The 12,459-nt window shown below is 33.3% G+C and overlaps 1 long non-coding RNA gene across 1 annotated transcript in view; it reads left to right on the top strand.

Annotated features, from left to right (window-relative positions):
- Positions 1 to 12,459, top strand: part of LOC111088915 — a 58,958-nt gene that overhangs the window by 27,992 nt on the left and 18,507 nt on the right. The window contains exon 2 of the long non-coding RNA XR_002613290.1: positions 580 to 698. This is a non-coding gene — a long non-coding RNA (uncharacterized LOC111088915). The remainder of the gene's footprint in view (positions 1 to 579; positions 699 to 12,459) is intronic.

Here is a 12,459-nt window from a genome sequence, read left to right as displayed (position 1 = left end):
CCATGTCTCATGTGGTACCTTGTTTTACAGGCTGTGCCATGTCTCATGTGGTACCTTGTTTTACAGGCTGCGCCATGTCTCATGTGGTACCTTGTTTTACAGGCTACGTCATGTCTCATGTGGTACCTTGTTTTACAGACTGCGTCATGTCTCATGTGGTACCTTGTTTTACAGGCTGCGTCATGTCTCATGTGGTACCATATTTTACAGGCTGCGTCATGTCTCATGTGATACCTTGTTTAACACACTATGTCATATCTCATGGAGTACCTTATTTTACACACTATGTCATATACCACATTTTACTTTGTTTTACATGCTCTGTCATATCTCAGGTGATATCTTGTTTTACATACTATGTCATGTCTCATCCATAGTCTAAAATCGGGTTTCGATACCCATGGTTGGCACAGCACAAACAGCTCATTGTGTAACTTTGTGCTTAACGACAAACAAACAAATTATTAATAGCAAAACTGTGTGAAAGATCACATGCCTCAAATGTTATATAAATTCTTAATAACTGCTACGTAATTAAATATTATATATATATATATATATCACTCTTCCATTATTTAGGTGGAGAACGGACTCGAGCGTTAAACGTCTTCATATAGACAGAACGTATACTGAATTAGAGAAACAAGCTCTGCCCAGACTAACAACAGGGAATATGGGATTTCTTGTATTGACCATCAGTAAGTATGTTTTAGGAAGCAAATCTTGCTAGATTATACCCTAGTCCGAAGGCTCATCCGTCTTACTGAATACGGTGTCATCTTTACATAAGCACATGAATACCGGCATGGTTGACGAATTGGCTGATGCGGACGGGATGATGTGATTGCTCAGCCCTCGGGGGCCGATAACACACGCCACCCTAAAGTTTTCCCGTGGTGTTTTGTGTCAACTAAATAACACTGGCCGCACCCTATAGTAAGAAAACCATTAATCATAATCACGTCATTCTAACCCCCCTCCTATCTGATTTTACCGGAATGGATGCTACTACGGTATAAAGTCGAAAGAAGCAAACAAGATACTCCGTAAAGTTTCGGTTTTTTTTTATCTTGACTTCTTCTTTTTTTCCTGTTTGATCTGTGATTGTATCAGTATAATCGTAGTTTCGGTGGACGAAAGAACTTTCGACATGCGCAGTAAACTCCTCTGGGATACGTTATTTACTCGTTTCTGTTAGTGAAAGAAACAGGCTTTTAAGAGTAGACTTGTGTGAAATGTTGTTATTAATATTGTTTGCTATTCATAGCATGTACCAGTGAGATGAAAACGATTTTTTATTTTTTTTGCTTTTTAACGATGTTTTGGCAAATCCTATATAACGTCACACTTTTAAGGTTCTCAAGCGCTTTACAATACCCTTCCTATGTCTATATTTCGGAAGTAGGTTAATAGTGGAGATTCTATTCTTGAAACAAGATGAGAATAAAATATACAGTTTTTCCTATATCTTGTTAACCTTGTTAACCCTTTTCAACATAAACCAGATTTATATCAAATTTCAGTACCAAGAAAATATTATTCAAATAAGAAAGTGATTTAAAATATCGTTTAATGATATAACTGAAAATTTCCAGTTTTTTATTGTTTAATATATTTCATTTAAAAAAACAACAACAATTCACAAAGTGAATTTTATGATTTTATTGATACAAATAATATAAATTATTAGTATTATTTAACGACCGCTAGGAGGTGCACAGTGTGAGAATTTTCCATTTTGAATAAAATTTGTAATTACTCTTCTTTAATCGTCAGAGTTTGTGAAATATGCTGACAAAAATTTAATGTTAAAAACACACAGAAGCATGCTTCTTATCAAACGATATACTAATGAAGAGGAGGTCCTTACAACGTTGTTAGAAGGCTTACTTGTTCTTTTAGGCTTGCTTGACACGGTCATTTGTGTCGTTAAAAAAGTGCTATAGGGTTAACACTTTAGCTCAGATGGTAAAACGTGCCTTAACTAGAGATGGAAAAGTTAGATTATCACAAAAACATTAGTGCCAACGTCGGAATGTCTCACGACTTGGAAACTTGGGCCGAGGACAGGTCTTGCTTCTGAGAGGGGAAGAATGTGGTAGCTAGGTAATTTTAATAATTTAAAAGCGCCCTACTAGTAGCAAATAGGGTGTTAATGTTTCAACCAAATGATAAAGTACTCATCCAGAGTTAATATCAGTAGATGCAAATTGGAGAATGTCACAACTACTGAAGCTTAACTGATTTATGGATTTTATCTGATCTATTATAATCGTGTGCAAAATGTGGCTAAAGTAATAATTTATAAAATCTTCTAATAAACTCAAACTTCATAACAGATACAGGAATACTTAAGAAACCTTAAAATTCTTACAGAAACTAATGCAAAAAGTTATATGGCAATGTTTTAAATACTTTTATTCTAAAAAAGCTTGAAAAATAATACTATAAAAACACTATCACTTATGTTTTACTTTGAAGTGTACAGAATATTGTAAAAACCCATTCACTTATGTTTTACTTTGAAGTGTACAAAATATCGTAAAAACCCATTCACTTATGTTTTACTTTGAAGTGTACAAAATATTGTAAAAACCCATTCACTTATGTTTTACTTTGAAGTGTACAAAATATTGTAAAAACCCATTCACTTATGTTTCACTTTGAAGTCTACAAAATATCGTAAAAACCCATTCACTTATGTTTCACTTTGAAGTGTACAAAATATCGTAAAACGCATTTTCATAATGTCGCTCATTTGGTGTGTTTGTGTCAGTAAAATGGTATTTTTGCTACTTCACTGTTTTCACAAATATTAAATTTCACTTTAAGATTTAAAGCACCTCCTAGTGTGAAAAATAAAAAAATACCACAAAGTTTTATGTGTTCGTAGGTTTCACACAGAATACTGTGTTTTAAAGCATTCTTCAGTTGACGAGTGAGGGATGAGATTTTATAAACGATGTGTATATATATGTAAAGAATTGTTCTTCTCCTTCTCTAGCAGTAGTGTACCTGCTACTTTAGGTTTCATGTCCCTTCTGTTGCAGCAGTGTACCTGCTACTTTAGGTTTCATGTCCCTTCTGTTGCAGCAGTGTACCTGCTACTTTAGGTTTCATGTCCCTTCTGTTGCAGCAGTGTACCTGCTACTTTAGGTTTCATGTCCCTTCTGTTGCAGCAGTGTACCTGCTACTTTAGGTTTCAAAGTTAACTCAAATGTACGTTATACCGATGTTATACTACTAATGAATTCTATGATATAATGAAATGATATACGTTATACCGATGTTATATTACTAATGAATTCTATGATATAATAAAATGATATACGTTATACCGATGTTATACTACTAATGAATTCTATGATATAATGAAATGATATACGTTATACCGATGTTATACTACTAATGAATTCTATGATATAATGAAATTCCTCATATCTCGAATAAAATAAACCTCATAATGGAACAAACCATTGTAGGCTAGAGATGTAGGGCATATCGTGCAGTGCTATGATATATATATATTTGTGTGTATGTTTATAGATTAGCTTTGTAAACTTATTTATTTCGGTCAGATTCACGTACCTTGTATGTTTCGAGGCCATGATATTTGTACGTTTTGTATAACCGTAAAGCTACGACAAACCAATATCTGATCTTGTTTGCATTATCTCTGTTTGTTATATCATTTCTTTCTCCCTGGTCGGTCTCTTCATTGCATGTACTTTGCGCTATAATCAAGCTCGATCAATTCAAGTCATTTGGGTGAAACCTGGTGCTATTAACTTGACAATTTTCTTCCCGATGAATCTAGAGAGGTGTGCCGTTTAGGTACTTGCATTTATTTCATCGACCCAACTGCACGTGCTCCAAACAACTATCCTAACAGTACACCTTTTGTACGTGTTCGGTGTGGGATGTGTAAAAGTACCTTCGTTTCCCAACGCTTACTATTGATTTTGGGTATCAATAAAAGTTATTATGGAAGTCATTTCAACGGACCAATACGAAGGGAATATCGAGTGATTCAACAACAAACTCTATTTTTTATTTGTTACCGTGCCTACTCCTCCGTTAGGCTTCCTAGGGTCGAGCTTTATTGATATTTTCACCTTCTGTTTGGATACCGAAAAGTCCCGCCCTTACGACACGTTGAACTCGATTAAATCAACCAATAATGAACTGGTAGCTCACCACACAAAAGTGGTTAGTGACGAATCAGAAATCTGCTTGTTTGACTTGTCCGTTAGTAGGCAGAATTTATAATATTGTTCTTTTAATTTTCCGTGACATGCTGAGGAAGTTTTGTGCCTTCGCTGTTGATAACAATAGATTTGACTAACGTGTTTTGGTACCAGGAACCACTAATTTATACTGTTCAATCACATGTCCGTGATTTATCAAAACTTCAAATGATAAAACCATTCATAAATTCAGTATCCGACGGAAACGGCTGCCTATAGGGAATATTTAGATAAATATATTGTCCCACAAAATTATATCGCAACAAAGATGGCTTAACAGACGGGTACCTAACGTTACCACCAGGCAATCAAAATAAGAGATAAAAAACAAAAACAATTAAACACGTGTGCCATATTGGTTATGTCCAAACAATTAAACACGTGCGCCATATCGGTTGTATCCTCTCTGTTTCCTGTCTCTTTTTATACAGTACAAATGCTAGGCAATAAAATAGTTATCTACATCTTATTATACGTTTAAATCCTGTTAATTACACCTACTTTGTTCTGAAAGTTAACTCATTATCCAAGTTCCAAAATACCTTCTAAAAAAGCAATATTGTGCATTCTATATAGAATATACAACGAGGAAAATCTTGTTAACTTGATTTTATAAATCAGGTATCGTGTTTTTGATATTGTTGGAAAGCTCAGTTTCTAGCTAGTCTTCAGTGTATGTCTTAATTATCGTGTTTAAATAAAATCGTATTCTATATGTATATTAATTGCAGAAAACGACTTAACAACAATTATCTGCGTATACAGTTAATTGTTGTGAAATCCAATTTTCTTTACAACCATTACATGGATATTGTTAGCTGTTCTAAGTCCCAATAACATCTGTTATCTGGATCCATCTAATTATTGATATTTATATCAGGACAATTGTACTTAATTGAAGCTCGGATTATTTATGTGAAACCAGTTGCAAGTATGAAACACTATTTTTGTTCATATGGCGAGTTGAAGCATAAACCTAAAACATAAGTAAATGTCTAACAAAGTTTTGTCACTTTGATGTAGAGTATTCGGATAGGACCTCAATAACACTTTAATTCAACAAATTATTTGAATAAATCTTTATTTATAATACAACTCCATGATAAGTTTCACATTTTCATACCTCTAACAGGGGTTTCCCTCCATTCTCCGGTTTCAGAACTAAAACAGGAGTTTTAAGTCAAAAACTGAGTAACATGCCCTTTGCTAATTTTTCCGGTTTCAGACCTCTAACAAGGGTTTTAACTTAAAACTGAATAACATGTCCTTTGGTAATTTTTTTCCGGTTTCAGACCTCTAACAAGGGTTTTAACTTAAAACTGAGTAACATGCCCTTTGCTAATTTTTCCGGTTTCAGACCTCTAACAAGGGTTTTAACTTAAAAATGAATAGCGTGCCCTTTGTTAATTTTCCGGTTTCAGACCTCTAATAGGGGTTTTAATTCAAAACTGAGTAACATGCCTTTTGCTAATTTTCCGGTTTCAGACCTCTAACAGGGGTTTTAATTCAAAAACTGAGCAATGTGCCTTTTGATAATCTTTAGAACCTCATACTGGTAACGAGATTGTAATTGAAAAAAATCGTTTAACTGTTCTTTCAGTTAATTTTTCAGACTCTAACAGAGTTTTAACTCAACAAACCATTTAACTGTGCCTTTTGATAAATTTATAATTAAGTACACTGCTGACGGGGTTTTAATTCTTGAAATGTGCCCTTTTTAAAATTTGTCAGTTTTAAATTCCTAATGAGGTTTTAATTTAAGTAAAACTTAAAATAAATACAGTCTCATTCTGCTTAGAAGGTTATAACTGAAAAAGCAAAGTGTAAGTGTTATATTTCCTAATTGTGCATTTTCTTACTACTGACGTGATTTTAATTTAAAAAAGATTTGAATGTCCTCTTTGTTAATTTCATAATTTTATAAACTGCAAGCAATTTGTTTGTTTGTTGATAATCACATAGATACATAATTGGCTATCTGTGTCGTGCTCACCGCGAGTATTGAAACCTGATTTTCAGCATGATAAGCCCTCAGAATTACCGCTGTGTCAGTAGGGGGCATGTTGTTAACTAGCTTGTAACTCATGAATACATTTACATTTCCCTTTTAGTAATTTTTCATCTCGATACTATGGTAACAGAAGTTCAGTTCTATAAACCGTATTAGTGTTGTTGTTGTTGTTGTTTTTATAATCTTTCACTCTTGTTCTGTTAATAAGGTTTTAATTACAAAATATGCCTATTCCAAATTTTGAGTTTTTGGTTCAACAAACTGTTTAATTACACCTTCTCCCAGTTTTGTAGTGTCATATTGCCAACACAGTTTTACTTAAACAAATCGTTTTAATGTGTGTTTTGCTAACAAGGCTAGAAATAAACTTAAAACGTTTACAGTCCATAGCGATGAGAAGATTATTTATTGAAAAATGGTTAATTGTGTCCTTTTATTACATTCTATAGATTGGTACTGAAGCAACAAGTAATTTGCTGCGTAAATAGTTTAGAAAACTAGGGTCAGTAGGTGGAATTATTGAAAGATTTTATTGTTGATACAAGAACACTTGAATGATTTTATTGTTGATACAAGAACACTTGAAAGATTTTATTGTTGTTACAAGAACACTTGAATGATTTTATTGTTGATACAAGAACACTTGAAAGATTTTATTGTTGATACAAGAACACTTGAATGATTTTATTGTTGATACAAGAACACTTGTAATTTTTTATTGTTGATACAAGAACACTTAAAATATTTTATTGTTGATAGAAGAACACTTGAAATTTTTTATTGTTGATACAAGAACACTTAAAAGATTTTATTGTTGATACAAGAACACTTGTAATTTTTTATTGTTGATACAAGAACACTTAAAAGATTTTATTGTTGATACAAAAAGACTTGTATTTTTTATGAATATGAATTTCATTCTATAGGCATATACAGACTACATAAACAAAAGATAGCCCAAAAAGCAACTGATAGTCAGAAAATGTAGGTAAAATTGCAAGCAATGAAAAGTATTAGGGTGGAACATCTTATTTTAAAATCAGTTTGACTAAAGAGGTTTCTGAACCTTCTAATATAAGATACATATATATATATATATATATATAGATAGATGCTGGACATTTGTACTTATACTAGCTAGATTTTCTTTCCATCAGAGATAAGGTTTCCTATACAATTTCTGATCTAATCATGTTTCGTGTTTTGACCAGGTTCGTGACGGGTTAAGGCTAGTTATGGGTCATAACTTAATTTTCTGATACATAGGGAAAAGCCATATCAACACCCTACTTCTAATTGTGTTTGGAGGAACGTGACTGCTACATAGCCGCTAGCTTTATAGTGTGTTTCCTAGAAAAAAAGACGCTTCGGTTTTCACCAAAATTTATAGTATTAGTAGCATCTGTTACATCGATGTTAAGAGGGTCATCCATTAAATTTCAAGATATCTGAGCTTCTCATGTTGCTGCAATTGTTTATAGATATCAAACTTTGTTACTGAACTCGACGTCATCAAACTGTAAATTGAATTCAAAAAATACAATAGCAGCAACTTTACTAAACATTAACCTACACGTGGTTTTAGGTTAACATTTCAAGCTAATAGCCGGGAGTTTTAATTTGATCATTCAGATAATTTATTTGTTATTGATATCTGAATACACATACTGTGATATATAGCAGTTCAAACTAGTTAAACTCTAATATATATAGTAGTTCAGACTAGTTAAACTCTAATATATAGTAGTTCAGACTAGTTAAACTGTAATATATAGTGGTTCAAGGTAATTAAACTGTAATCTATATTGGTTTAAAGTAGTTAAACTGTAATATATAGTGGTTCAAACTAGTTAAACTGTAATCACTATATATTACAGTTTAACTAGTCTGAACTACTATATATTAGAGTTTAACTAGTTTAAACCAATATAGATTACAGTTTAACTAGTCTGAACCACTATATATTACAGTTTAACTAGTTTAAACCAATATAGATTACAGTTTAATTACCTTGAACCACTATATATTACAGTTTAACTAGATTGAACCACTATATATTACAGTTTAACAAGTGTGAACTACTATAGGTTCAGACTAGTTAAGCTGTAATATATAGTGGTTCAGACAAGTTAAACTCTAATATATAGTGGTTCAGACTAGTTAAACTGTAATCTATAGTAGTTCAAGCTAACTAAACAGTAATCTATAGTAGTTCAAGCTAGTTAAACTGTAATCTATAGTAGTTCAAGCTAGTTAAACTGTAATCTATAGTAGTTCAAGCTAGTTAAACTGTAATCTATAGTAGTTCAAGCTAATTAAACTGTAATCTATAGTGGTTCAAGCTAATTAAACTGTAATATATAGTAGTTCAAGCTAGTTAAACTGTAATCTATAGTAGTTCAAGCTAGTTAAAGTGTAATCTATAGTGGTTCAAGCTAATTAAACTGTAATCTATAGTAGTTCAAGCTAGTTAAACTGTAATCTATAGTAGTCACATAAGTTATATAATAATCAGCAATAGTTAATGTAACTTAAAGCAACATAGATATTCTATACTAACACGTGGCAGAAGTTTTTTAAATCTGTGGTTAGAATAATTATGTAGTAATTTGTGTCAGAACTTTCCATTTACAATAGGCTATGTTAGCAGAATTGTATATTAATTCGTATAAGAAATTTCTAGTAACACGTTTCCATAGCAACATGTATCAGACGTTTCCATGGCAACATGTATCAGAAGTTTCCATAGTAACATGTAGCAGAACTTTCTATAGTAATTCATGTTAGGAGCAGTAATGGTAACTTATATACAAATGTGAACCCAATAATCTATTGAAAGTTGTCAAAACGCCTCAAGATGGTGAAACAAATACGTTTCTATTATCTAATTTATGTGGTACCGAGAGAGTAAACAGAATTATAAGGCAACTTCACACACAAAAAAATACATTCCTGTCATCGTTGAACAAGAAAATCAATCATGCTCTATTCTGGAAGAAGAGCTTGGCTCATTAATCTCGTTACCAGAGGATGACGACTTCCATTGAGCACTCCACTTACATCACCATCATTACTAGAGGTGTGTATCAGTTGTCAAGTCGGCTGACAAGTGACCACTGTCCATTTATCAACGTGCTAACATCAATCATTTAGTTGACGAAAGGAGTCGGAGACGTATAAGGTACATGTAGTCTATAATTAAAAAAACAAATACTTGACGTACAAGTTCGAAGAACATATTTGGAATATGAGTGCATAGATTTTAGTTAAAAAATAAGTAGTTAAAGTTCTCAACAGGGGTTAAATAAGTTACGTCGGAGTTTTCAGCAAGGGTTAAATAAGTTACGCTGGATTTTCCAACAAGGGTTAAGTATATCTCATGGGTTAAATAAGTTACGTCGGAGTTTTCAGCAAGGGTTAAATACACTTCATGGGTTAAATAAGTTACGTCGGATTTTCCAACAAGGGTTAAGTATATCTCATGAGTTAAATAAGTTACGCCGGAGTTTTCAGCAAAGGTTAAATAAGTTACGTCGGAGTTTCAGCAAAAGGGTTAAATACATTTTATGGGTTAAAAAGTTACGTCGGAGTTTCAGCAAAGGGTTAATAAACTTCATGAGTTAAATAAGTATGTCAGAGTTCACAACCAGGGTTAGATTCATTTCACGGGTTAAATGAATTACATCGGGGTTTCAACAAGGATATGGTACACTTCGTGGGTTAAATAAGTTATATTAGAGTTCCCAACAAGGTTTAGAAATACTTCATCAGTTCAATAATTTACCTCGCATTTCCAAAAAGTTGTAAATACTCTTCATGAGTTAGGTAAGTTAAAATACAAAATCATTTGAATTTTTAACAAAATTGTCTGAGATATTTTGCAATTCATAAAACAACTGAAAGGGTTAAACACCCAGACCACAGTGAACAACTGAAAGGGTTAAGCACCCAGACCACAGTGAACAACTGAAAGGGTTAAGCACCCAGACCACAGTGAACAACTGAAAGTGTTGAGCATCCAGAACACGGTGAACAACTGAAAAGGTTAAGCACCCAGACCACAGTGAACAACTGAAAGGGTTGAGCATCCAGACCACAGTGAACAACTGAATTGGTTAAGCACCCAGACCACAGTGAACAACTGAAAGGGTTGAGCATCCAGACCACAGTGAACAACTGAAAGGGTTAAGCACCCAGACCACAGTGAACAACTGAATTGGTTAAGCACACAGACCACAATGAATTTTTACAGTATATTCTATCTATTACCTAATTTTCCCGATAACACGAGAGTAAGTTCGTGAAATCATTAGAAACATTAACACTCATCATCGTTTATTTGTAATATATTTTCCTCTGATAGCTTGTGAAATTTTAAAACCAGTAGTAATCGATACGTGTTTTTCTCCTCCTGAAATACATCTTCTGGTTATCCAATTAACAGCATGTGTTCACTGCTAACAAATAACCACTGACCAGTGACCGTGAATAGACCTCGGTCTGTTACTTGTCATGTTCAGCCTACCTCGTTACTTGAGAGCTCAGCTCCTGCTGCTCAAGCGGGAAAATGGCACATGAGGAGGAAAAGTTTCTCTACATAGGAGATCAAAGATGTTAGTTGCTTATGTTCCAGGTTCGTTAATTGATTTTTCTTTCGGATATTAAAGAGGAAACATAATTAAACGATTGAATTAAAAGAGGGGCTAACTTAAACCTTTCGTAGTTTCACCTATGAAATCTCTTTATCTATATCAACCATCTACCAACTTACATAGACAAACTTGTTCGTCTGTCTGTTCACTTAGTTACTGATACTACCTTCCGATCAGAACAAGAAATCTACTTTAGGATCAAAATTACGAATCACCAGGCAATGATCATAGCTAATAAATATATTGTTCTTACTTATAGATATTAAATAGAATACATTGTTTCATCAGTTTGGCACCCTTTCTGCCGTAAACCTAATAATATCTCATGTTTTTGCAATAATAGGTAGAGAACCATGAATCTTCCAATCCATAGTCATAGCACGCTAAATATGATCGCTTTAACAAAAGATATCTGATCTTCTTATAAACACGAAGATTTTTAACACCCATGTTTGGTGGATTGATCCTAAACAAAACTTTCCGATACCCCCTTTCTTAAAATTCTGAATAGAGATTTGAACTCCTTGCGGTGTCTGGAATTTGAATTACCACCCAGTGTGGCCGAATTCGCCTTAGTTTCCAGGCTATGAAGAAAGAAAACCTATATCTCATTCAAAATACCACACAACATACAGTAGTGGATCCACATGTTGCGCAATACAAAATATGGTTTCTCAGCACTATAAAACCGTTTTCTTCGCAGTTTTCGCGAGTTTTGTCGACAAAGATAGCCGAGGAGGGCTCAACGAAGCTTACTTGCCGCTGTAAGATTTCTAACTACTGTAATTGTCTGAACATGAACACTTTACAATGTTTTGCAAAAGGAACACTGACGACCCCAAAACTGTACTCTTCGTAGTGACCGAACACTATTAAGAGGGGGTTTTTTGGCAGTAAAGTGTGTTTTCTTGAGGTTAACAGATCGAATCCTTTATTAGAGTACATTTTTGGTTCTAATTTGAATAACGGAAACCGTGGAAACCAATATCCTGAATTCAATTTCATCGCCTTGCAGTAAAAAAAAACAAACAAACAAAAATGCAAAATACCCTTGAAATTAGAAATTTCAATAAAACAATGAAAAAATGAAACTTAATTCTGGCTAAAAAATCAATTACGTAGAATATAAAATACGTAGAATGTAGAACACAAACTGATGAAACGGTCAAATAAATTTACTTTAAACACAAACTTAAGATAAACACGTAGCTAAACAGAAACAGCAAGAGGTTTCTATAACACGTATTGTTTAAGCACGTATTAGTATTTTAGAATTGCAGGAAACCATAAATTTTTGCAACACATTTTGTTTGTAAAACATTTTTTAGCCGCGGCATATCGGCTCAAAGAACGGTGCTGATTTGTTGTTTTTCTCAAGTACAAACTTTTATCTCATAGCTCCATCTCTTACAAAAAACCGAAGCAAATGACACGTCAAGCAGGGGTTCTGAACAGAGTACAAATATTACTAAGTTGAAAATTAAGCTACAGTACACAACATTCTAGAACATAGCCACATCATAAATAAACATTCATAACGGAAAACGTT

This window comes from Limulus polyphemus, unplaced genomic scaffold, assembly GCF_000517525.1.
Source record: "Limulus polyphemus unplaced genomic scaffold, Limulus_polyphemus-2.1.2 Scaffold4724, whole genome shotgun sequence".
NCBI classification, from domain to species: Eukaryota; Metazoa; Arthropoda; class Merostomata; order Xiphosura; family Limulidae; genus Limulus; species Limulus polyphemus.
Note: the sequence above shows the minus strand (reverse complement) of the source record. Positions and strands in the feature narration are given on the sequence as shown.